Here is a 27,386-nt window from a genome sequence, read left to right on the forward strand (position 1 = left end):
TCTGTCTGGGAACAGAAAAATGGTTTGTCATCTGTAAAGCGGGGATTAACAACACATACGTTGCACAGTTGTTTGTTGGGGCTCAAAGGATCTGGTTATTATGAATAGCCACGTTCTATTCAACAGCAGCGGGAAAGGGATCCAGAGATAACCCTGGAGGCTAAGGAAGAGGCTGACAGGTGGCCTGGCAGGGAAGCAGGAAGAAGTGTTCCAGGAAGAGGGAGCGTTGTGACGGGGAGGCCGCCTGGCTTTACGAGTTCACAAGCCACGCATGGCTTGGTGTGGCTGGGACACCAGTTGCCACAACAAGGCTGGAGAGAAAGGCAGGCTCCCCACCCCTCACCTGCATCACAGAGACACAAAATCATCCTTCCTGCTGTTTTCAGTCTAAGCAGAACAGAACTTCCAGCACTGGAAACTGCTGCAACTAACTTCCTATGCAGTTGTGAAACACCACCAAGGCCACCAATTACTGCTTCTTCACGGCTGTTTTCTTTAACTTAGGAAACAAGTGGAGGAGGGGAGGAAGGATCTGCCTCAGGTAAACTGATGGCAAAGTTACTCACTGCTGCTCTGGTTCATAAGGGTTGCTCGGATATGGAAACAACGCTGTTGCCCACAGGTGTGACAGACAGACTTCCCATCAGGGACTCTGCAGAGGAAAAACATTGGTCTGCACTCGGCTCTCTGGATGGGGAAAGGTGGGCAACGAGAGGCAGATCCTGCTTCCGTCCCAAGCCTCTTGTCCTGTACCACCAGAGCAGCTGGGCCCGTCTATGGCTAATGGCCTCAGTCCCCTGTTCTCTACCAAATCCAGCCACAGAGGCGTTGCAAGTCTGCAACTTCAACGGAGCAAAAGCAAACAGACAGACTGTCTTCCATTTATTCAAAGAGGACGGTCGGGTCATGTACACACTGCTATTTTCAAAATGGGTAACAACAAGGACCTACTGGATAGCGCAGGGAACTCTGCTTACTGTTATATGGCAGCTTGGATGGAAGGGAAGTTTGGGGGAGAATGGATACATGTGAGTCCCTTTGCTGTTCACCTAAAACTACCACAATATAGTTAATTGGCTATACCCCAACACAAAACAGAAAGTTTAAAGTTTGGAAGAAAAAAAAAGAGAGAACTTATAAGGAAACAGAAACAGTGCTACGCGCTATGGAGAAACCAAGATAGAAGGTGATGACCCTTGCACTTTAAGAATTCACCATGCGGAAGGTAGAGGCAAGACCTACACGTGGCAAACGAGCTTCCACCATTAGAGTTAATCACCACAGGATTACACCACAGGGCAAAAGATCCCAGGGGCTGTTTCCAGGCCTCTGTAAGCTCTCCATCACCGTCGGAAGGATTAGACAAACCCACCATTTTGAGATGTCAGTTCTAGGCCAATGAGCAAATGTTTCTGGATTGACCTAACCCAACACTAGAGCCTCACAATTTCCACGAAACCCACATTCTCCTCCTCCTCCTCCACTGCGCACGCCATCCAGCGCCACACCCTGAGCTCAGGGAACTGTGCTGAGCTGCAGCTCCAGCACGTAATTCCCTCTTTGACTTAAAAGTTGACATGACCCTTCGAACCTTAGTTTCCTCATCTATAAAACGCAGAATGTTCTGAGTCATCTTATAAAGCTGCTCTGAGAGCTTAATGAGGTCATGGGTTTTTGAAATCCCTAGAGAGCCTGGCACATTAGAGATGCCCAGAAAAGTGATCCCAAGGGTCAGTCCTTGTAATATCAGAGTTAATCCTTCTCTCCTCTCATCACGTCCTGGGGCTCAAGATAAAAGAAGCAGTGACATGGAAACAAGCCTGGGAGCCAAGAACAGAGCATCAATCTCACACAGGATGATGACTGGAAGGAGCCGTGAGTGAGAAACACCCTGGTCCTCCCTCTGCTACCTTTAACAGTGTTGGGCTGAGAGTCACTTTGCATACCAGGCTTCAGTTTCTTCAACCAATTAGGCCAGGGATAGTAATAACCATGCCTCCTTCACAAAGGCAGTGTGGATTTTAAAAAATAATAAACCATAGAACCTTTACTGCAGTGCACTGTGCTACCCAAGTGCCAGGCTCTATGGAGACTCAGCCGAGTTGAGAGGAGAGCGTGGGGGTGAGGGGTAAACAAGATAAAGGCAAATCAGTACACAGTAAGACAAGTATCAGAAGAATAAAGTTCAGAGGAACAAATTTAATGAAAGAAATGCCGGCTGGTTAGCTGGAAACTAAAAAAGTATCATTGAATGGCTGTAGAGACCTAATCAAAAGGAAAAACTCCTCACGTTCATGGATCAGAGACTTGAGTGTTAAAATGGCAATACTCCCCCAGTTGATCTACAGTTTCAATGCCTGCCATCTCTATCAAAAACAGCAGCTGACTTTACTGGAAACTGACAAGATGATTGGAAAATCTACATGAGGGGACTTCCCTGGTGGCCCAGTGGTTAAGACTGCGCCTTCCGACACAGGGAGTGCAAGAGTCTGACCCCTGCTTGGGAAGCTAGGATCCCACATGCTGCTTGGCCAAAAAATAAAAAACGAAAACAATATTGTAACAAATTCAAATCAAGTCTTTAAAAAAATTGTCATTGTTCAGTTTCTAAGTCATGTCTGACTCTTTGTGACCCCACAGACTGCAGCATGCCAGGCTTCCCTATCCTTCACTATCTCCCTGAGTTTGCTCAAACTCATGTCCATCGAGTCAGTGATGCCATCCAACCATCTCATCCTCTGTTGCCCCCTTCTCCTGCCCTCGATTTTTCCCAACATCAGGGTCTTTTCCAGTGAGTCAGCTCCTCACATCAGGTGGCCAAAATACTGGAGCTTCAGCTTCAGCATTAGTCCTTCCAATGAATATTTAGAGTTGATTTCCTTTAGGATTGACTGGTTTGTTCTCCTTGCAGTCCAAGGAACTCTCAAGAGTCTTCTCCAACACCACAGTTCAAAAGCATCAATTCTTTGGTGCTCAGCCTTCTTTATTGTCCACCTCTCACATCCATACATGACTACTGGAAAAACCAAAGGACTATACAGACCTTCATCAGCAAAGTAACGTCTCTACTTTTTAATACATTGTCTGGGTTTGTCATAGCTTTTCTTCCAAGGAGCAAGTAAGTGTCTTTTAATTTCACGGATGAAGTCACCACCTGCAGTGATTTTGGAGCCCAAGAAAATAAAATTTGCCACTGTTTCCACTTTTCCCCCATCTTTTTGCCATGAAGTGATGGGACTGGTTGCCATGATCTTAGTTTTTTGAATGTTGAGTTTTAAGCCAGCTTTTTCACTCTCCTTTCACCTTCATCAAGAGTCTCTTTAGCTCCTCCTTTGCTTGTTGCCATTAGAGAGGTATCATCTGCATTTCTGAGGTTAATATTTCTCCCAGCAACCTTGATTCCAGCTTGTGATTCATCCAGCCCGGCATTTTGCATGATATATTCTGTATAGAAGTTAACTAAGCAGGGAGACAATATAGAGATTGGATGTACTCTGTTCCCAATTTGGAACCAGCCCATTGTTCCATGTCTGGTTCTAACTGTTGCTTCTTGACCTGCATACAGGTTTCTCAGGAGACAGATAAGGAGGTCTAGTATCCCCATCTCTTTAAGAATTTTCCACAGTTTGTTGTGATCCACACTGTTGAATGCTTTAGCATAGTCAATGAAATAGAAGTAGACGTTTTTCTGTGATTCCCTTGCTTTTTCTATGATCCAGCAGATGTTGGCAATTTGATCTCTGGCTCCTCTGCTCTTCCTAAATTCAGCTTGAACATCTTGTAGTTCTCAGTTCATGTACTGTTGATGCCTAACTTGAAGGATTTTGAGTATTACCTTCCTATCATGTGAAATGAGCGCAACTGTATGGTAGTTTGAACATTCTTTGGCATTGCCTTTCTTTGCGATTGGGATGAAAATGGACCTTTCCTAGTCCTGTGGCCATTACTGAGTTTTCCAAATTTGCTGGCATATTGTGTGTAGCACTTTCACGGCATCATCTTTTAAGATTTTAAATAGCTCAAACGGTCCACATAAAAAAACTCTTTAAAAAAATAAAATCCACATTTAAATGCAAAGGAACTAGAACAGCAAAAATAATACTAATGAAAAAGCAAACAATTGAAGGACTCATACTTGCCAATTTCAAAACCCACTACAAGGTTACAGTAATCGAAAACAGTGTGGAACTGGGATATGGACAGACAGAGCTCAGTGGAACGGAAATGAGGATCCAGAAAGCTCTCACATCTGTAGTCAACTGATCTTCAACAGGGCATCAAGACAATTCAGCAAATGGCGCTGGAAAACACCTAGATATACAGATGCGAAAGAGTGAAGCTGCACCCCTATCTGACACCATCTGCAGAAACTCACACAAAATGAATCAAAGACTTAAATTTAAGGTCTAAAACTGTAAAAATCTTAGAAAAAAATATAAATCCTTGTGGCTTTGGATTAAGCAATGGTTTCTTAGCTATGACAGCAAAAGCACAAGCAATCAAAAAAAAAAAAAAAAGATAAATTGGCTTTGTCAAAATGAAACTTTTGTGCTTTCAACGACCCCAGCAAGAAAGTGAAAAAGACAAACCACAGAATGGGAGAATAGCTTTATAAATCACATAATCTGATGAGGGTCTAATATCCAGGATATATAAAGAACTCTCATAACTCAAAACAAAAACAACACAACTAAAAACGGGCAACAGATTTGAATATACATTTCTCCAAAGAAGACATACAAATGGGCGGTAGGCATAAGAAAAGATGCTTAATATAATTACTCTTAAGAAAATGCAAATGGGAGTAATTTCCTTTTTTAGGAAGTAATATTTTCATATTCTAGAACTAACATCAAAAAAAGATGTCCTTTTTATAAAAAGGGAACTGGAATGCAGAAGCAGGAAGGCCAGACATACCTGGAGTAACAGGCAAGTTTGGCCCTGGAGTACAAAATGAAGCAGGGCAAAGGCTAACAGAATTTCTGCCAAGAGAACACACTAGTTGTAGCAAACACCCTCTTCCAACAACACAAAAGATGACTCTACACATGGATATCACCAGATAGTCAATACTGGTGAAATCAGACTGAAATCATACTGATTATATTCTTTGCAATACAGTCAGCAAAAACAAGATTGGGAGCTGACTGTGGCTCAGATCATGAACTCGTTATTGCAAAATTCAGACTTAAATTGAAGAAAGTAGGGAAAACCACTAGCCCATTCAGGTATGACCTCAATCAAATCCCTTACGATTATACAGTGGAAGTGAGAAATAGATTCAAGGGATTAGATAGAGTGCCTGAAGAACTATGGACAGAGGTTCGTAACATTATACAGGAGGTGGTGATCAAAACCATTCCAAAGAAAAACAAATGCAAAAAGGCAAAATGGTTGTCTGAGGAGGCCTTACAAATAGCTGAGAAAAGAAGAGAAGCAAAAGGCAAAGGAGAAAAGGGAAGACATATCCATCTGAATACAGAGTTCAAAGAATAACAAAGATAGGTAAAAAAGCCTTCCTAAGTGAACAATCCAAAGAAATAGAGGAAAACAATAGAACAGGAAAGACTAGACATCTCTTCATGAAAATTAGAGATACCATGGAACATTTAATGCAAAGATGGGCACAATAAAGGACAGAAACGGTATGGACCTAACAGATGCAGAAGAGATTAAGAAAAAGTGGCAAGAACTCACAGAAGAACTATACAGAAAAGATCTTCATGACCCAGATAACCACGATGGTGTGATTACTCACCTAGAGCCAGACATCTTGGAGTACAAAGTCAAGTGGGCTTCAGGAAGCATCACTACAAACAAAGCTAGTTGAGGTGACGGAATTCCAGCTGAGTTATGTCAAATTGTAAAAGATGATGCTGTGAAGGTGCTGCACTCAACAAGCCAGCAAATTTGGAAAACTCAGCAGTGGCCACGGGACTGGAAAAGGTCAGTTTTCATTCCAATCCCAAAGAAAAGCAATGCCAAAGAATGCTCAAACTATGGTACAACTGCACTCATTTCACATACTAGCAAGGTAATGCTCAAAATTCTCCAAGCTAGGCTTCAACAGAAAATGAACTGAGAACTCCCAGGTTTTCAAGCTGGATTTAGAAAAGGCAGAGGAACCAGAGATCAAATTGCCAACATCCGCTGGATCATAGAAAAAGCAAGAGAATTCCAAAAAACATCTACTTCTGCTTCACTGACTATGCTAATGAGCCAACTCATTAGAAATGACCCTGATGCTGGAAACGATTGAAGTCAGGAGAAAGGGAGGACAGAGGATGAGATGGTTGGATGGCTTCACCGACTCAATGGACGTGAGTTTGAGCGAGCTCTGGGAGATGGTGAAGGACAGGGAAGCCTGGCGTGCTGCAGTCCATGGGCCGCAAAGAGTCGGACATTACTGAGCAACTAAACAACAGCAGCAATATTTTCATAGCTTTTTCAGACAACTGTGGATACCACTGTTTGGTACTGTATCAAAACTTGCCAAATACTAAATTCTAGTGTGAAATATGAAACCCTATGAACTTTACTGTTATGTTAAAATCCATTGGCCTTTCTTAAATTCCAAGTGGGCCTCTTCCCAACATAATTTTGTAACTTCATATCCTGGTCATTTGGAAAATATCAGTTTACTGAATTATGCTGATCTTCAAGATGTTGACACACTTTATAATAAAATGTCAAGATGTCATAGGTGTCATATCACCAATCTCATCAGAAAACTTTTAAGTATTGAGAAGCTGTCAAGCTCAAGAGGATGGATATAAGCTTTCCAAAGTTCTAATTTTGGCTTGAAAGCTCTAATTTTACCATTAGCAACAAATACTGGTGGTTGTTTTCTTTGAAGCAACAGACTCACTACATTCATTTTCAAGAGAAAGTTTGTCAGGTACCCAAGTCTGAATAACCATGGCTACTAGTTATTTGCAAGTAAAAATAGCATCTCCTGGAAAAAGGGTTTTTTGAGTTCAGCTTGTAACTCAAAAACCCCAAAAGTGCTTCCCCTTGAGCCAGCCAATACAGTCCATTTACTTCCCATCTCAACACACACAATGTCAAAGACCTGCACACAAGCATACAGAGTTAATAAAATGTGTTCATTTTACTGCTTCATCACGACCAGCCTTAACTGAAGCTGGCTTTTTTTTTTTGGCCATGCCACCTTGCATGTGGGATCTTAGTTCTCTGACCAGTGATCAAACCCGCACCTCTGCATTGAAAATGCAAAGCCTTAACCACTGGATTGCCAGGGAAGTTCCGTAAGCTGGCTCTTTTGAACTGCAAGTGTGTGGAGGTGAAGAGATCCACCCCAATTCCTCTCAAGCCGCCCGCCATTTCTTATACACCATTGGTGCAAACATGAACACAGTGAAAAAGGCAAGTAATTTCCTAGTATTATATGAAAATCTGACTTAGGGGCCCCTCTGAGGACCTGCAGGGACCCAGGGACCCCACCTGAGGAACTACGTTTAGGAGGCCACTCCCTGTGCACTGAGAGAAGGAAAAACAACTTTAAAATCAAGCAAACAGGATTCTTCACTTTGTGACAGGGGAGGCAGCGGAGGTGAGCGCAGTGCTGTGATTCCTGCACTGGGTCAGGGCAGGTGGGCTGACCTCAGCACCCTATATTGAACAGGCTTAAAGGGCCAAAGCGTTTCAGCTGAGCAGATCACTTCCTGTGGTTCCAGTCTTATAGACAAACTCTCTGCTTGTTTTCTCTCGGCCCCACACCACTTTTCCATTCCTTTGCCCTTGACACAAAAGAGGCCCCTTCAGTCTCAAGATTGTTCTCCAGCTCAGCACTAGACTGGGTGAAGCAGGATGCGTGCGGCTGGGGAAGGATGGCAGGAGGCAAAGAAGAAAGCCAAGAGGGCAGCAAGTGCATCACCATGACTGCCCAGCTGCCCTCAGTCCCAGTTCACCTGGCAGGGGGCCTTTCTACCAGTTCTCTGCATTCCCACCCAGCCCCTTCCTCCAGTCACAGCTAGCCTAGATTCCTACCAACCAGCCCCTTAGGTCAATGTGAACAGAAGGGTTTTCTCCCTGTTCCTTTCTGCAAACTAAGGTCTCTTGGTAGGAAAGGGCCCCCTCTCAGCACCTTAGCTATCAGCTCCCACCCAGCAGCGACCAACACAAGACTCCATGTTGGCTCAAAGCCTTATCCTCCCAGGATCCCAGTAAAACAATGTGAAGTCAGGGTGGGAACGGATTTCTCATTTGTGACTAGACTGTTACAACTGCAGCTGGCCTGGGAGCTGAAAGAAGAAACAGAGCGCCATTCAGGCCTGAGGGACAAACAATAGGCCTTTATCCTATTTTCCAGTCCAGGCCGAGGGCAGCTAGGCAGAGCTGGAAGCCCTGAGGGGAAGCCCCTGGACAGAGCTGCCCTAGGATATGTGCAGCCCCAGGCAAATACTTGGAGGGGGGCAGGGGAAATCCCCACACCTAAGAAAAAACTTCAGTCACTCAAAAGGAGTATGTCAACACCATTTTGGCCACACAACCTAACACAATCCTACACACGAAATACTGTGGTCAGCAGTGGAAGCTGCCCTCCTAGAATGGAGACTGGACTTCGGGCCCAGGGACAACCCCACAGGACATCTGGTTGTCCCTGAACAGGGCAGAGGGTTGAGAGCACCCCAAAGGGACTGATGTGGATCCCAGCCTGGGTTCGGAATGTTACCTCATGGAGAACAATTCCTCGAGAGGCACTGAGCCAAGTACTAAGGCTTCCATGACAAATATCCCAAAGTCTCTGCTAAAGGACCAGAGAAGGCCATCAGGTGGAATGGCCCCTTGCTCCTCGCTAGAGTCACAGCAGGGAACCAGAAAGACACCCTGATCTCCTGTCCTCAGGGAGACAGACAGAAGGCGAGCTCCTGTGTAACTGCAGCCTTGATGTAAGGAGAGGACCTTCACACGATACCATGGCAGTGATACTGTGAGCTGGTTAGGAGCAGTACCACCCGGGATCCTAGGGTGCGCGGGAAGGTAAGGGGCTCACCTGGAAGACAGATCCGAAATCAGGCCAGACAGAGAAGGGGCGTGGCTCCATAGCTCCTCCCACCCCCACTCCGGTTCACTGAGAGTTTGAGCCATGAAACCTCCTCATAGTTTCCTGCGTTCTGCGAAGATCCACAGGCAGCCGCTGCCTGCTGGGAAGCAGATAACAGCACAGCAGGGGAGGCTTCTCCTGGCTCTCTTGGGTGAAGGTGCTCTCCTTACATCCAGGCTGCAGTTACACAGCAGCTGGCCTTCTGTCTCCCTGAGGACAGGAGATCAGGGTCGTCTTTCTGGTTCCCTGCTGTGACTCCAGCAAGTACCAAGGGGCCAAGAAGAGGGTGAGCAATGGTTGGGTAGCAAGTTCAAGTGTCTCTCAGCTATACAGTGGCCCCTGCAGCTGGCGCTAGCTGCTGACAACTCAGGGCCCAGCGCAGGGGTCCTCCCCTCCATGGGGGCTGGTGGGAAAGGGGCAGTAGGCCTCAGCTGGCCTCGTGGGGAACAGTTCTTTGAGAGGCACCGGCTAGGTTCTGAGGCTTTCTGTGACAAATACACTGACAGAGTCTCGCGCTAAAGCAGTAGAGTGGGTGATCAGGTGGGATTTCCTGACCTTGAGGAGCGAGCACAGGGGGAGGGGGAAGGATGGTTCCAGTCCACCGAGACCCCAGATTCAGCTCACTCTCCTTTCTCAGCCCTCGCCTAGGCACCAGCTATTGCTTCATCTTTCAGCATTTCAAGCTAAGTGCTAACTACCCTTCCTCCCCATAGCAGCTCAGCCATTCCCAGATGCTCTCATACCAGCAGCCGTCCACCTCTGCTCCAGTCGCTCCTGCTCCTCATCCCCTAAACTAACACAGCAACCAGCACTGCTTTTAGCCACCAATAGATTCTGCTAGAACTCCCTCTACTGCCGATGGGACAGGCTAAAACCAATGAGCTTTCTGAGGGGCCCAGACCGCCTCCTTTGCTCTCCCGGCAGCCCCCAGGCTTTCTGTGCATAGGCCCCAGATTTCCAGGGAAGGCACCCAGATCTCATTCACTGAATCCTTCCTGAGTGCCCCCACCATCCCACCCAGACCACTGTCTTTCCCTGGCGATGGGCAGGCCAGGCTCACGGCTATAGATGGAACACTCGTTCTGCTGGTTGCCAAGCACATTTATTCATGCACTCTGTGCTCCAAAGACAGTTAAGTGGAGCCTGACACCCCAACTGATGTGGCTGTTCAGGGGCAACAAGTAGCTCCCTACACAGCCAGGCCTGAGACCCTGGCTTACTAATCTTGGCATCACAAGCCCAGTTCAGTTCAGTCGCTCAGTCGTGTCCGACTCTTTGCGACCCCATGAATCGCAGCACGCCAGGCCTCCCTGTCCATCACCAACTGCCGGAGTTCACTCAGACTCGCGTTCATCGAGTCAGTGATGCCATCCAGCCATCTCATCCTGGGTCGTCCCCTTCTTCTCCTGCCCCCAATCCCTTCCAGCATCAAAGTCTTTTCCAATGAGTCAACTCTTTGCATGAGGTGGCCAAAGTACTGGAGTTTCAGCTTTAGCATCATTCCTTCCAAAGAAATCCCAGGGCTGATCTTCAGAATGGATTGGTTGGATCTCCTTGTAGTCCAAGGGACTCTCAAGAGTCTTCTCCAACACCACAGTTCAAAAGCATCAATTCTTCGGCGCTCAGCCTTCTTCACAGTCCAACTCTCACATCCATACATGACCACTGGAAAAACCATAGCCTTGACTAGACGGACCTTAGTCGCAAAGTAATGTCTCTGCTTTTGAATATGCTATCTAGGTTGGTCATAACTTTCCTTCCAAGGAGTAAGTGTCTTTTAATTTCATGGCTGCAATCACCATCTGCAGTGATTCTGGAGCCCCAAAAAATAAAGTCTGACACTGTTTCCACTGTTTCCCCATCTATTTCCCATGGAGTGATGGGACCGGATGCCATGATCTTCGTTTCTGAATGTTGAGCTTTAAGCCAACTTTTTCACTCTCCTCTTTCACTTTCATCAAGAGTCTTTTTAGTTCCTCTTCACTTTCTGCCATAAGGGTGGTGTCATCTGCATATCTGAGGTGATTGATATTTCTCCCGGCAATCTTGATTCCAGCTTGCGCTTCATCCAGCGAAGCGTTTCTTATGATGTACTCTGCATTTAAGTTAAATAAGCAGGGTGACCATATACAGCCTTGACGTACTCCTTTTCCGATTTGGAACCAGTCTGTCGTTCCATGTCCAGTTCTAACTGTTGCTTCCTGACCTGCATACAGATTTCTCAAGAGGCAGGTCAGGTGGTCTGGTATTTCCATCTCTCTCAGAATTTTCCACAGTTTATTGTGATCCACACAGTCAAAGGATTTGGCATAGTCAATAAAGCAGAAATAGATGTTTTTCTGGAACTCTCTTGCTTTTTCCATGATCCAGTGGATGTTGGCAATTTGATCTCTGGTTCCTCTGCCTTTTCTAAAACCAGTTTGAACATCAGGAAGTTCACGGTTCATGTATTGCTGAAGTCTGGCTTGGAGAATTTTGAGCATTACTTTACTAGCATGTGAGATGAGTGCAATTTTGCGGTAGTTTGAGCATTCTTTGGCATTGCCTTTCTTCGGGATTGGAATGAAAACTGACCTTTTCCAGTCCTGTGGCCACTGCTGAGTTTTCCAAATTTGCTGGCATATTGAGTGCAGCACTTTCACAGCATCATCTTTCAGGATTTGAAATAGCTCAACTGGAATTCTATCACCTCCACTAGCTTTGTTCGTAGTGATGCTTTCTAAGGTCCACTTGACTTCACATTCCAAGATGTCTGGCTCTAGATTAGTGATCACATCATCATGATTATCCAGGTCCTGAAGATCTTTTTTGTACAGTTCTTCTGTGTATTCTTGCCACCTCTTCTTAATAATATCTTCTGCTTCTGTTAGGTCCATACCATTTCTGTCCCTTGTCGAGCCCATCTTTGCATGAAATGTTCCCTTGGTATCTCTAATTTTCTTGACGAGATCTCTAGTCTTTCCCATTCTGTTGTTTTCCTCTATTTCTTTGCATTGATCACTGAGGAAGGTTTTCTTATCTCTTCTTGCTATTCTTTGGAACTCTGCATTAAGATGCTTATATCTTTCCTTTTCTGCTTGGCTTTTCACTTCTCTTCTTTTCACAGCTATTTGTAAGGCTTCCCCAGACAGCCATTTTGCTTTTTTGCATTTCTTTTCCATGGGGATGGTCTTGATCCCTGTCTCCTGTACAATGTCACGAACCACATTCCATAGTTCATCAGGCACTCTATCTATCAGATCTAGGCCCTTAAATCTATTTCTCACTTCCACTGTATAATCATAAGGGATTTGATTTAGGTCATACCTGAATGGTCTAGTGATTTTCCCTGCTTTCTTCAATTTAAGTCTAAATTTGGTAATAAGGAGTTCACGGTCCGAGCCACAGTCAGCTCCTGATCTTGTTTTTGTTGACTGTATAGAGCTTCTCCATCTTTTGCTGCAGAGAATATAATCAATCTGATTTCGGTGTTGACCGTCTGGTGATGTCCATGTGTAGAGTCTTCTCTTGTGTTGTTGGAAGAGGGTGTTTGCCATGACCAGTGCATTATCTTGGCAAAACTCTATTAGTCTTTGCCCTGCTTCATTCCGTATTCCAAGGCCAAATTTGCCTATTACTCCAGGTGTTTCTTGACTTCCTACTTTTGCATTCCAGTCCCCTATAATGAAAAGGACATCCCAAGCCCAGCAGGGCAGAAACCCGGGCAGGCACTGGCTAAATGTTTAGAGAACAAATAAACCCTGGAGGAAGAGAAGCACAGCACTCCACAGGGTGGCAGAGCACCAGGGCCCCAGGCCCAGCTCTTTGTGACCTCGGGCAACCCGTCTGCAAGATGAGCTCCCTGACCCCCTGAGGAGTGTAATGTCCCCTGCTTACAGTAAAGGCCAACTCAAACCAGTGTAGATTTCCAGAGAAGGCCCCTCCCTTTTTCCTACCTGGGATAAGGAGTTCCAGGATGTGGAAAATTGATAAGCCAAGAAAAGCGGTCAGGTCTGAAATTCCAGAAGTAAGCTCCAAGGAAAACAGGAACCAGGCCTGCAGGGGCTGATCCCATTTTCTAGTGGTTGCTGTGTCTGTCGCTTTGTACATTGTTCTCGGGCTTTGTCTGGTATGTCTGTGTTTTGCCTAAGCTAGACCTAAGCTTCAGAGTAATCTAACACGTACATTAATGCATGTCAACTGCTCTGAAATAAGGAAGTTGCTGACAAAGGGAAAGGGTCCGGAAAGCTGTTGGCATTCTGTATAACCAGGGAAAGATGATTTTTTGGCCGGAACTTGGGTGACCTGGGGCACCTCAGCCCCCACCCCCACCCCCGCCTCAGCCTTCCAGGCAACAGCAGTACTCACAGCCCAGGGTGGGCAGTGGGGAAGGTCGGTGGAAGGGCTGCCTAGAGCCTGGGACTATCTGAGGACCTCCTGTCACAGGGAGAGGAGAAACTGGAATCCTGGCATCTCTCCCCTAAGTTAGCACGTGTTCCTGTCCACCTTTGAGTGCCCAGCCTCCTCTGAAAAATCTTGAGTCAAAATGTCCCAGTCTCTAAAGCCTATGAGCTCTCTAGGTCGTAAGGAAAACAGCAAGTAAAATCTTCTTTCCTCCTCCTGAGTACTTCTCCATTAAAGGAAAATTCTCATGAAGGCAATCAGAACTCCTGTCTCCACCTGCAGCTCCTGCAGAAAGGAGGTAAATAAACCAGGCCTGAGTCTACAAAAGCCTGCTCTGCTGTTAATACTTCTAAGTCTCTTTAGGGGATGGAGAGATGTGATGGGTGAGAAGATGAGAGGCAAAATAACAAGAAAGTAAGAGTCTGAATAAAAGCCCTCCCGGCCTCCTAAACCTCCACGTGTTCTGCTCACCCTGGCCTCAGAGCAGAGCCCCCGCCACGTGGAGAGCGCCCAGGACAAGAGGAGAGCAACACTCGGGTCTTCTTCCTGAAGCTCTCCGGTCCAGAAGTGCCTCTAAGTTCAGAGAGGAGCGAGGCCGAGCTCCGCAAGCCTCCAGCACCCACATGGGCCTCCAGCGCCCACAGAAACCAGAGAACTTCAGAAGAGTCCCTGGGAAAGACTCAGACAATGCTGGCATCATGGGTCCAAGTGGACTGTTTCAAGCCACCAGGTAAAATAAATGAATGGCAGGACTTCCCCGGTGGTCCCGTGGTTAAGACTCTGAGCTCCCAATGCAGGGGCCTGGGTTCTGTTCCTGGTTGGCACACTAGATCCCACATGCGCAATGAATATCCTGTGTGCCCCAGCTAACACGGGGCGCAGCCAAAACAAAAACAGAACTGCTAACCCTTCAACAGATAAATACATGGAGACTCTTTTCCTATTTTCAGACTCCCCCTTCACTCACACCCTTCAAGAGCATCTTTGCAGAACCCTGGATAAGTCAGGGACTCTCCAGAGACCTCCAAGAGCTGGACAAGGTGGGAAGGAAGGAGGAGCCATTGCCTGGGGGGAGGAGCGAGGGGCGGGGGACACGGTAACGACAATAGCCCAACGGGCTCCTGGCCAGAGGCAGTGGACTGGCCGATCCTGAGGACCACTGCTAGGAAAAGGGGACAGGTGAAGGCGGAGGGAGGCCCTAACTCCCACCATGGAGAAAACAACGAGACGGCAGCGGGGGGCCTGGTCCCTGCTCCCCCTGGAGTTGAGGTCAAAATTGAAATCTAGGCCTCAGCCCTTTGGAGAAGAAGGACTGTGTCACTCATGAGGAAAATGAGTTTATAAAACAGGCATTAGGTCAAAGACCAATCGGTGACCCAAACTTCCACATGTGATACTGAATTGATCACATCAGATACAGCAGTGAGAACATAGGTTACCACAGTGCCTGGCGCTAGTTGAATGAATAATACTATGTGGGGAATGAATTCGGATGGAGGGTGGTTCTGTCTGGAATCATCAGAGCAGCAGAGGCAGAAAGAAGGTGTGTATGCAGAATTATCAGGGGCAACTAAGCTTATTTTACCATGGAGCCAGGACCCCCACGCCCCTAGGCCCACAGCTAGGGCACAGAGTGAAGGGGAGGAGGAGGGGGAAACGCAAGGGAGAGGTGCTCTTGGGCTCTACCTGCCAACAAGGTGAACCCCAGCTGGCTCAGGAGACGCCCTGAAGAGAGGTGCCCGGCTGCACACCAGCAGGGCCGTCAGCCCCAGCTCTGGGAATATGGGGCTGGGACAAGTACGAGGGACTGGCAGAAATGGCATGGACCTAAAACCACGTGATAAAAGTGGCAGTCACCAGAAGGCCTGTCTCCCAGCTTCAGAGAAGGCACAAGGCTGCTCTAAGCAACGGCTTCCTGTCAATCCCGGCCTCTCAGAGCCCCTCCTGTCTTCATCCCACCTGCAGGCAGCCTCGCCCAGCTGGGTCAGAATTCCGACCTCCTCAGGGATGGCCTCAGGCTCACATTTACTGTGCTCAGAGCAGAGAAATGAGACAGAGGAAATGTGGGCAGGATGCCTCGTACTGAGTCTTCGGCACTGCCCCCCACCTGCATCCACTTATACACCTGACTTCTCTGCTTCTGAGGAAGACGACCCCCAGGGCATCGAGGACTGTGGCCACCATGAACCTAGCTGGAGACCTCAGCTGCTTGCTAAGAAAATTTCTCCCCTCCGTTTCTTCAAGCCCTCGGGCAGGATTATCTTTATCTTGGCCTTAAAGAAGCATTCCAGAAAGGAAACAAAAGCAAAAGAGAACAGAGGTCAAGGATCATCTTGTAAAAGAGATGAGAACCAAGATGTTTGAGCAGAGAACCCTGCTTTAGGACCCCAGGCATCACTCAGAGGCTGGGGCATCCGGGGAGGGAAAATAAGAGAAAGCCACAGGCTTTGTGAAGGACTCGAAGCACAGCAAGGATCCAGGGACACATACCACGCGCAGCACGCCACGCCAGGGGGTGCTGCGTCCTGCTGGCAGTGCCCAGCACCAGCGCACGGCTTGGGTAACGGGCAGAGAGGCGAGGCTGAACCTGGGCTCCGCCGCTTCGTGGCTGGACAACTTTGGGCAAGTGGTTCACCCCCTGGAGCCCTAGTTTCCTGAACGTAACACCTTCTACCTCCAGAAGAGAGCAGAGCAGAATGAACGGAGCTGCCATTACTACTTCACTGTTGTATTCTTTTATATAAATTTAGTTCTAAATGGGGAAAAAACAATCAACCCGCAGATACAAATCACCCGAGAATTCTGACCTCATTTTGCCCACACTTAGGAACTCTCCCTGAGAGTTTTAGCCTGACAAGGCTCCACAAAGAGAAAGTTACCTCCCCCTACATCACTCACAAAAGGGGTTGTTCCCTAACCCCCAGCTCAGTTAAACAGGAAAAAAAGAGACCCACCATCTCCTTAATTATAATTTCTCTGTGCTTGTGAATGAGGTTGGGGGTCCTTTTGTCTGCATAAAGCCCACCCAGCATCTACAATCCCAGAATAGATTTTCTAAAGAAAAAGGACCTCAGACAGTATTAATTTAACTCAGAGGGGAGAGGACAGAAATAGGCTTTGGGGCTTGAAATCTAAATAAACAAAATAATGACAAGAAGGACAAAGAGGCGGCTATAGAGAGATGTATTTTCATTCAAAAAACAACTGCTTCATCCTACGATTAAAACGTCCTCTTGCTCACCAGCTCAGGTAGGAAGAGCAGTGGTCATCAGCTCTGGTGGCCTTGCATCTACACCTCCAGGGGGAAATGCCTGGTCTTCTCTGCTCTGCCCTCTCACCTCCTGTCTCTGGCCCACATTCCCACCTGGCTGCAGGTGACATGGGCATGAGTCATTTACTGTCCCTAGGAAGCCAAGAGCCGCTGGCCTCTCCATCCCTGAGACCTGTTAGTTTCACTCCAGGTCCTGGGCTCTCCCCTCACGCTGAGGAACTGTCCTGCCCAAGTTTGCTGTTATCTACAAAGGGCGTTTCAGACAAGGATGCAGAGTGTATGACAGCATCCTCACTCCTGGAAAGTAACTCCCAAGAGAAAAGCAAGGCACAGGTCAACGGCATTAGCTTCACAGACAGAATGGCCGGTCACTGCTACCAGGTCTCAGCTCGAGGCTGCTGGGCTACGAGTGCAACGGGGCAAGGGGACCGGCTGCCACTGGGAAGGCAGACCAGTGAGCATCTCTGCCGTGCACAGAGGGAAAAGGAGGTGTCTTAGACGCCTACCGTTCCTTTCCGCAAGAGCTATGTCATAGGTTTTACATGGGTCACAGAAAAGCACACAGTTTTGGAATTCAGAAAATGACGAGGCCAAAAAAAAAAGTGAGAGAGAGACAGAAAGAAAAAAGTTAGGAATTAAAGGGGTGTTGACTTAGCAGGACAAACGGCTAACACTCTTCTCCCTTCTTATTTGCAAACAAGATAGACGAGCTATTTGGACAAGATGCATCCTAGGCTCCTGCCTTGGAGAAGGTGACCGAGAAGTTCTGGCAGGAAATGATGAAAGCAAGCAAACTCCAGATGCGGGGAAGATGATGAAAACGACAGGGCAAAGAGACTTCGAAAACGAAGCTCCAAGGCTTCCTCGGTGGCTCAGTGGTAAAGAATCCTCCTGCAGATGCAGGAGGGCCAGGTTTGATCTCTGGTCCAGAAAGATCCCACATGCTCTGGAACAACTTTGCCCATGCGCTACAACTACTGAGTCCATGCTCTAGGGCCCAGGAGCCGCAGCTACTGAGCCCGGGTGCTTCAACTACTGAAGCCGATGCTCCTAGAGCCCGTGCTCCACAACAGGAGAAGCAAAGAGAAGCCCGTGGACCTCAGCGAGAGCAGGCCAGGCTCACCGCAGCTAGAGAAAAGCCCGCACACCAATGAAGACCCAGCACAGCCATAAATAAGGAAACAAATAACATGTTTTTAAAAAGCAGCAGCTCCTTTGCAGATATATGGAATTGTTTGGAGGCTTCTAAAAGCTAAAGACCACAGTCCGGGCAAGACCATGATATGAATTTCTTATTATTAGATACTACCTTTGTGATCAGAAAAGGCAAGCCAGGAAAGAAAAATATACACAGCTTACAAATGTAACGTGTAGAGCTCTTACTGAAAGGCTCATACTTTAGGGAATATTATATTGTGAAACAATCTGGAACAATAGGTAATTATAGCTAACCTGCAAATGCCCACACTAATGAAGTAGGAATAGCAAGCATAGGTAATTCAACAAATATTTATAGCATACTTCTTAAATGCCTGGCAAGGAAGGGGAAGTAGAATTATTTTTAAAAAATTGTATTGAATCATGGTAAACTGAAATGATCAGAGACAGTATATGACCAAAGAGAACTGTTTAGCACGTGGGCCTGAAAATGTACCTAACAACTGAGTACGAGCATGTATAAAGCGTAACGGCACACCGACAAACAGCAGAGATCAGTCTAATGTGATGGGAATAAACTTTCAGTTTGCTACTTTAGAACTGTTTCTTAGTTTTCTGTCCCTATTGTAACTACTTTAAAGTATACACCTCGGTGGTTTTTAGTATTTTCAAAAGGTTGTGCAACCAGAACATATTCATCACCCACAAAGAAATCTGGTACCATTTACCCCATTCTCCCCAAATCCCCACCTCCTAGCAACCACCAATCTACTTGCTGTCTCATTTGCCTATTCTGGACATTTCATATACATTTCATACAGTATGTAGTCTTTTGTGTCTGACCTCTTTAATGTAGCATAATGTTTACATGTTCATCCATGGTTGTAACAAGTATCATTCCCTTCTCTGGCTGAATACCATTCCATCAGTTCTGGACAGACCACATTTATTTATCCACTCATCACCTGATAAACATCCAAGCTGTTTCCACTTTGGGGCTACTATGAATAATGCTACTATGAACGCTCGTGCATATGTGACATTTTAAAATACATTCTAAAGACATTTTAACCATCCAGGCTGGCCTCCCTGCTGCTGCTGCTGCTAAGTCACTTCAGTCGTATCCGACTCTGTGCGACCCCATAGATGGCAGCCCACCAGGCTCCACCGTCCCTGGGATTCTCCAGGCAAGAACACTGGAGTGGGTCACCATTTCCTTCTCCAATGCATGAAAGTGAAAAGTGAAAGTGAAGTCACTCAGTCGTGTCCGACTCTTCGCGACCCCATGGACTGCAGTCCACCAGTCTCCTCCGTCCATGGGATTTTCCAGGCAAGAGTACTGCCTCCCTAGTTCTGCTTTAATTAGTCAAGAAATTGAACCCTATAGTCACTCCAGAGTTTGGCTCCCAATCACACCACTGTACTCCTTTATTTTCATTCTCTGACGTGGAAGGTAACAGCAATCCAGAAATCGGCTAGCTGGCAGAGGAAAGCCTCGGAAATTTAAAAGCCATTGTCAACGATCTACAAACATGACGAACCACAGCATGGCTAGAAAAGCACTTGATTGTACTCCTTCCTATCCCCACGACCCAGCAGAATGGAGTTTACAGATAATCAATGGTAAACTCCACGGGCTGACCTTTTAGGTCCTCTGATAAAACAGTGTTGCTGTTCTGTGCATTCATGCTGCTGTGAGGCTAAATGAAACAAGGACTGACAGGTGGGCAAGTGCCTACTCAACCTCCAGCACACAACAGGCTGTCAGTAAAGGTTCATCTGTTCATATAATAAAGTATAGAATTTAGGGTGCTAACTTTGGGTTCTGCTCTGCCCACTTGAAAGAGTTGGATGATGTCAAACCTACTTAAGATGAAAGAGTGGTGAGGAAGGCAGGAAACCAGAGCATGGAAAAATAGAAATGTTTGTAGAATTAGGACTCAGAGAAAGAACAGAAGAAAGTTACATGAAGAAACAGGAAGCGGAAAGCCTGAGAGAATGACAACAAACGCAAGGATCTATGTCCACATGGCCCAGAGAACAGCCGGATGGCATGTGGTGAGCACAGCGGCCAGCACAGCAGACACCAAAGGCACCAAAGAGGATCCCTGCAGAAGGGACAGAACCGCTGAGCGAGCTTCCGGGGCCTCTCCCCGCCAAGGGGAGCGAGCTGGAGAGCTGAGACCCAGCGGGGGAATGAGACGCTCTGCAGGCAGGACAAGGGAGAGGGAACTGATGACGCTGAAAAAGCCGACGCTCCACAGCACGGAACATGCCAGAAACGTGATGCCACAACTGCGCAACTCGGAAGGCAATTTATAGAACTGAGGCAATGAAAAATGCAAAATTCATGTGAAGAAAGTGGGAGGCGGATAAAGGAGCATGAATAAAGGAGAATATGAAAAAGAAACAGGTATCTCAGGGGAAAGTTGTCTTTTAATTTTTTAATGTAATTATAAAGCGGAGTTCTACAGAAATCAATATAAACGTGGGAGATAATACCTGTATACCTATGAACACACCAGTATGAGATGGGAACCTTCCCAGGAACAGGGTAAACTGTGGTTAGATTTGGTCAGACTCTTGATCATATGCGTGCGGCATGTGTGCTTAGCTGCTCAGTCATGTCTGACTCTCTGAGACTCCCATGGACTATAGTCTACCAGGCTGTCCATGGATTTTTTCCCAGGCAAAAATATTGGAGTGGGTAGCCATTTCCTCCTCCAGGGGATCTTCCTGACCCAGGGGTTGAACCGAATCTCCTGTTGTTCGGTTGCTCATCGTGTCCAGCCCATTGTGACTCCACGGACTGCAGCATGCCAGGCTTCCCTGTCGTTCACTATCTCCCAGAGTTTTCTCAAACTCATGTCCATTGAATTGGTGATTCCATTCAGCCATCTCATTTTCTGTTGCCCCCTTCTCTTGCACTCAATTTTCCCCAGCATCAGGGTCTTTTCCAATGAGACAGCTTTTTGCATCAGGTGGCCAAAGTACTGGAGCTTCAGCTTCAGTATCCAATGAATATTCAAGGTTGATTTTCTTTAGGATTGACTGGCTGGATCTCCTTGCTGTCCAAGGGACTCTTAAGAGTCTTCTCCAGCACCACAGTTTGAAGGCATCAATTCTTCGGCACTCAGCCTTTTTTGTTGTCCAGCTCTCATATCTGTATGTAACTACTGAAAAAAACCACAGCTTTGACTATAGACAATTGTCAGCAAAGTAATGTCCCTGCTTTTTAATATAATGTCTACGTTTGTCATTGCTTTTCTTCTAAGGAACAAGCATCCTTTAATTTCATGGCTGCATCTACTGTCCACAGTGATTTTGGAGCCCAAGAAAATAAAAGTCTATCACTGTTTCTATTTTTACCCCATCTATTTGCCATGAAGTGATGGGACTGGATGCCATGATCTTAAGTTTTCTGAATGTTGAGTTTTAAGCCAGCTTTTTCACTCTCCTCTTTCACCTTCATCAAGAGGCTCTTTAGTTCCTCTTCACTTTCTGCCATAAGGGTGGTGTCATCTGCATATCTGAGGTTATTGATATTTCTCCCGGCAATGTTGATTCCAGCTTGTGCTTCGTCCAGCCCAGTGTTTCTCATGATGTTCTCTGCATGTAAGTCAAATAAGCAGGGTGACAACATAGAGCCTTGACGTACTCCTTTCCCAATTTGGAACCAGTCCGTGTTATATGTCCAGTTCTAACTGTTGCTTCTTGACCTGCATAGAGGATTTGCAAGAGGCAGGTAAGGTGGTCTGGTATTCCCAACTCTTTAAGAATTTTTCAGTTTGTTGTGATCCACAAAGGCTAAAGCGTAGTCAATGAAGCAGATGTTTTTCTGGAATTCTCTAGCTTTTCTATAATCCGATAGATGTTGGTCTTTGCTGAGCCATCGGGAAAGCCCAATTGTGGTGAATTTCAGCTCCTAGCACAGTAGCATCTACCCACCCCAACAGCAGGCAACTGTGCCATTGTTCTTGCAGTACCTTGCACAGAGCTCATGGAGTCAAGATGGGTAGAAAGCACTCTGTCCTCCAAATACTGAGGACAGGACAATTACGACTGCTGCTTCTTATCACAGAGGTGCAGGCTAAGAAGCAGACAGCCATTGCCGTTGCATCCCCCCTCCCACTCCCCCCAACCCTGCCCCACTGCTACAAGCCCCTACTCTTCCAGCTGAAATGACTGCCAGGGAATTTTAAAGAGTCCGCACCATCTTTTCTCCTACTTCATTTTTGGTTCTTTCTTCTTTTGGGAGCCAGACATTGAAGACTAGGAAATTTTTAAAACTGCATGTACAGAAAAAATAGAAAGTGATTGTGCATGCCCAGGGAAAGGGCTTTTCCAGGGAAAACATCTGGAACGACCTTTGGTTTACACCTAAGGCTGATGTTTGGCACAGAGACAGCCCACAACAATCAAACAAATAAAAACAGAAAACTCTGGGAAAAGGGGACAAAGATTTCCAGAGTTACTACATTATTAGAATCAACTGTCTGGTGTTCAACAAAAAAATCACAAGGCATACAGAGAAACAAGAAAGTATGACCCAGTCAATGGGGAAAAAACTAATAAAAACCTGTCCCTGAAAAAGATGTAAACATGTACATACAAACTAGAGAAAGACTTTAAAACAAGTGTCTTAAAGATGCTCAAAGAACTAATAGAATATGTGGAGAAAGCCAAAAAATAAATGAAAATACCATATCAAGAAAGGCAGAAAACCTTAAAAGAAACAAACAAAAAGAGTCTGGAGCACCATAACTGAAATGAAAAATTCACTAGAGGAATCCAAAGTAGATTTCAGCAGACAGAGGACAGAATCTGAAATTGAAGGTAAAACAAAGGAAATTATCAAGCCTGATGAACAGGAAGAATAAATAAAGGTGAACAGAGGCTAAGGAACCTGTGGGACCTCATCAAGCATACCAAAATACACACTGTAGGCATCTCAGAAGGAAAAGAGAGAAAAGGACAGAGAGAATATCTGAAGAAATAATATCTGTAAATGTCCTAAACTTGATGAAAAACATAACATTCAAGAAGCTCAACAAGCTCCAAATAAGATGAAGAAGTCAAAGAGACCTATACCAAGACACATTATAATCAAACTTTCAAAAAGCAAAGAGAACTCTGAAAGCAGCAAGAGAGAAGCAAACTGTCGCATACAAAGTATTATCAATAAGATTAACTGAAGATTTCGCATACAGAAACTTTGGATGCCAAAAAGCAGTGGTTCAATACATTCAAAGAGCTAAAAAAACAAAACAAACCTATCAACCATTAATTCTATATCCAGCAAAACTGTCCTTTAAAAAATGAGGGGGAAATTAAGATATTCCCAGATAAATGAAAGCTGAAAAAGTCTGTGACCACTGGAGCTGCCTTGCAAGAAATGCTCAAGGAAATCCTACAAGATGAAATAAAAGTATACTAGACAGTAACTCAAAGTCATATGAAGAAATCAAGATCTCAATAAAGTTAAGAACACTGGCAATTATAAATCTAGTACTATTGTAACAACAGTTTGTGACTATACTTTTCTTTTTCCACATAATTTAAGAGACTACAATGGACCCTGAACAACATGGGTTTGAACTGCATGCGTCCAGTTATATAAAAATATTTTTCAGTAGTAAAAACTACAATATTACACAGTCCATGGTTGGCTGAATCATGGATACAAAGGAACCAGAGATTCAAAGGGCCAGCTTTAAGTTACACATGGGTTAAATCTCCATACTGTTCAAGGGTCAACAGTAATACATTTTAAGAAAGAAAATTATTAGTGAAAAAAAGCTAGTATTACTGTAACTTTGTAACTTCAAATCTTGTTTTCTACACAATTTAGTAGACAAATTCAATTACAAAATTATTAGTTTAAGTTGAGGGGCACACAACATATAAAAATGTAATCTTATGACAAACCAACTAAAAGTGGTAGGAAGGGAGCTATAAAGGAGCAGTTTTTGTATGGTATTGAAGTTAAACTGGTATAAATTCAAATTAATGTTACAACTTTAGGATTTTAAATGTAATCTCCATGGTAACCATAAACAAAATAGATACAGAATATACACAAAAGCAAATGTTAGGAATTTCAACATTTCACTTCAAAAAGCTACTAAACAAAACAGTAACACAGAAAATGAGGGGCAAAAAAGGTATAAGTCATATAGAGAACAGACAGCACAATGACAGAAATTTAAGTCCCTCCTTATGAGTAATTTCTTCAAAGGTACATGGATTAAACTCTTCAAAAGACTGGAATTGGCAGAATGGATTAAAAACACATGATCCAACTGTATGAGGCCTATAAGAGAGTCACTTGAGATCCAAAGACACAAACGTGTTCAAAGTGACAGGATAGGAACAAGATATTTCATGCATAGTAACCAAAACAGAACAGAAGGAGCTATTCTAATATCAGACAAAACAGACTCTAAATTTTAAAAACAAGTTAAGAGAGACAAAGAAGGACATTATATGTTAATAAAAAGTTCACCAACAAACTGAATCACCTAGATGACATGGATAAATTCCTAGAAACATAAAGTCATCAAGATTAAATCACAAAGAAATAGAAAATCTGCATTGACCTATAACTAGTAAGGAGATTGACTCAGTATTCCAAAATCTCCAACAAAAAAATTCTGGATCGGATGGCTTCACTGATGAATTCTACCAAACATTTAAAGAAGGAATACCAATCCTCCTAAAACTTTCCAAAAAATTGAAGAGGAGGGGACACTTCCTAAGTCATTCTATGAGGCTAGCACAATCCTAAAAACAAAGTCAGAAAAAGACCCTACAAGAAAACTACAGATCAATATCCCTTATGAACACTGATGTGAAAATCCTCAAAAAACATTAGCAAACAGAATTCAGAGGCATATTAAAAGGATTATACACCCGAACACAGTAGGATTTACTCCTGGAATGTAAGGATGGTTCAGCATATATAAATATATATCAATGTAATATGCCACATTAACAAAAAGGAAGAAAAGCCACATAATCATCTCAGTTGATGCAAAAAAGCATTTACTAAAATTCAATACCCTTTCAGAGTAAAAAACACTCAACAAAATAGTAATAGAAGTAAAATACCACCACATAATAAAATCTATTCATGACAAAACCACAGCAAATACAATACAGAATGGTGAAAGACTTAAAGCTTTTCCTAAAATCAAGAAGGATGCCACTTTCTCCATCCTATTCAACATAGTTACTAGGAGTTCTAGCCACAGCATTTAGGAAAGAAAGAAAAATTAAAGGCCTCCAAATTGGAAAGGAAGAAGATCTGTTTGCAGATATGATCTTACATACAAAAATTCAAAAGATTCTACCAAAAAACTGTTAGAGCTAATAAACGAATTCCGCAAAGTATCAGGTTACAAAGTCAGCACACAAAAGACAGTTGTATTTGTATACATGAACAATTAATAGTCTAAAAAGAAAATTACAAAACCAATTCCATTTACAATAGCATCCAGAAGAATTACACACTTAGGAATTAACCAAGGAGGTGAAAGACTGGTACAATGGAAACTATAAAACATTGCTGAAAGAAATTAAAGAAGACAGAAATCAATGGAAGCTCATCCCATGTTCGTGGGTTGAAACACTTCGGTTGTTGTTGTTCAGTTGCTCAGTTGTGTCCGACTCTGTGACTCCAAGGACAGCAACACACCAGGCTTCTCTGTCCTTCACCATCTCCTGGTGAAGGGACTTATGTCCACTGAGTCGGTGATGGCACCAAGCCATCTCATTCTCAAGACTTCATATTGTTAAAATGTCAATACTACCCAAAGCAATCTACATATTCAAAGCAATCCGTAACAAAGTCCTAATGGCATATTTTTTTGGTAAAAATAGAAAAACCCATCCTAATGGTATCTCAAGTGACCACAAATAGCCAACACAATCTTGAAAAATAAGAATAAAACTGGCCTATCACAAAAGCTATAGTAACCAATTACAGTGTGGTACTGGCATAAAGATAGACATATAGACCAATGGAAGGGAATAGAGAGCTCAGAAATAAATTCTCACATGTATGGTCAAATGATTTTTGACAAGGCTGTCCCAAGAGTGTTAATCAGGGAAAGGACAGTCTTTTCAACTAATAGTGTGAGGAAAACTGGATATCCACATCCCAAGGGATGAAGTTAGACCCTTACCCATACCATATATGGATCAAGGACCTAAATTAAAACCCAAAACAACACAACTCTTAGAAGAAAACAGGACAAAAGCTTCATAACTTTGGACATTGGGTTCTCTGATATGACATCAAACTCACAAATAACAAAAGAAAAAACAAATTCAACTTCATGAAAATTTTAAAATTTTGTGTATCAGGAGACATTATTCACAGAATAAAAAGGCAACCCACAGAAAGGTAGACAATATTTGCAAATCATATATCTGATAAAGGGTTAATAATCAGGTGGTTCGGTGGTAAAGAATCCACCTGTCAATGCAGGAGACACAGAAGACGTGGGTTAGATCCCTGGGTCAGGAAGATCTCCTGGAGTAGGCAACTCACTCCAGTATTTTTGCCAGGAAAATTGGACCGAGGAGCCTGCAAGCTGCAATCCATGGGGTCTCAAAGAGACACGACTGGGCACTCTGCCCCATGCAACCAGAATACAGAGAGAAACTCCTAAAACTCAACGACAAAAAAACAAACAAGTCAATTCAAAAATGGGTAAAGGACTTGGATAGACATCTATTCAAAGTAGATGAATAAATGGCCAATGAGCACATGAAAAGACAGAAAGTATAATGATAGTTGTCGGGGCCTGGCAGGGAGGGGAAAATGAAAGTTATTGTTTAATGGAGAGAGTTTCTGTTTTACAAGATGAAAAGAGTTAATGGGGAGAGATTGTGAGGTCGGTTGCACAACAATGTGAAATGAACTTAATACCACTGAACTTTATACTTAAAAATGGGTGGGAGGGTAAAGTTTGTGTGTATTTTACCACAATAAAAAAAAAGGAAAAATAAATAAGTAGCCTTATTCAGACAACATAGTGTGTGTTAGTCCCTCAGTCACGTCTGACTTTGCGACCCCATGGACTGCAGCCTGGCTGTCCATGGAATTCTCCAGGTAAGAATACTAGAGTGGGTTGCCATTTCCTTCTCCATGGGATCTTCCTGACCCAGAGGTCAAATCCAGGTATCCCGCACTGCAAGCAAATTCTTTACTATCTGAGCCATCAGGGAAAGCCCAGGCAACAAAAGGACAATATTAAAAGGTTCTTAAGAAATACAAAAACAAACAAGAATCAGGTCAGCCTGAAAGATCAGTTTGGCAGTTGCAGAATGACAGCAGGATATTCAGTCTCCCCAGGAATGCAAAAAATGTGTGAACTATGGGCAATTTCAGAAATCGAAAGGCCAAAATATTTAGAAAGAGGTCTATGTGAAAGTAGGAATCTGCAGCCAGAGTCAAAGGGGACCAAGGACTGAAATAGGATAATTTCATTTTGAAAATCA

The 27,386-nt window shown here is 44.5% G+C and overlaps 1 protein-coding gene across 4 annotated transcripts in view; it reads right to left on the reverse strand.

The window, feature by feature from the left end:
• PC (pyruvate carboxylase) overlaps positions 1-27,386 on the reverse strand; it is a 99,684-nt gene that overhangs the window by 53,594 nt on the left and 18,704 nt on the right. The gene's annotated exons all lie outside the window — the stretch shown is intronic.

The sequence above is a fragment of the Budorcas taxicolor genome, chromosome 25, assembly GCF_023091745.1.
Source record: "Budorcas taxicolor isolate Tak-1 chromosome 25, Takin1.1, whole genome shotgun sequence".
Taxonomy (NCBI): domain Eukaryota; kingdom Metazoa; phylum Chordata; class Mammalia; order Artiodactyla; family Bovidae; genus Budorcas; species Budorcas taxicolor.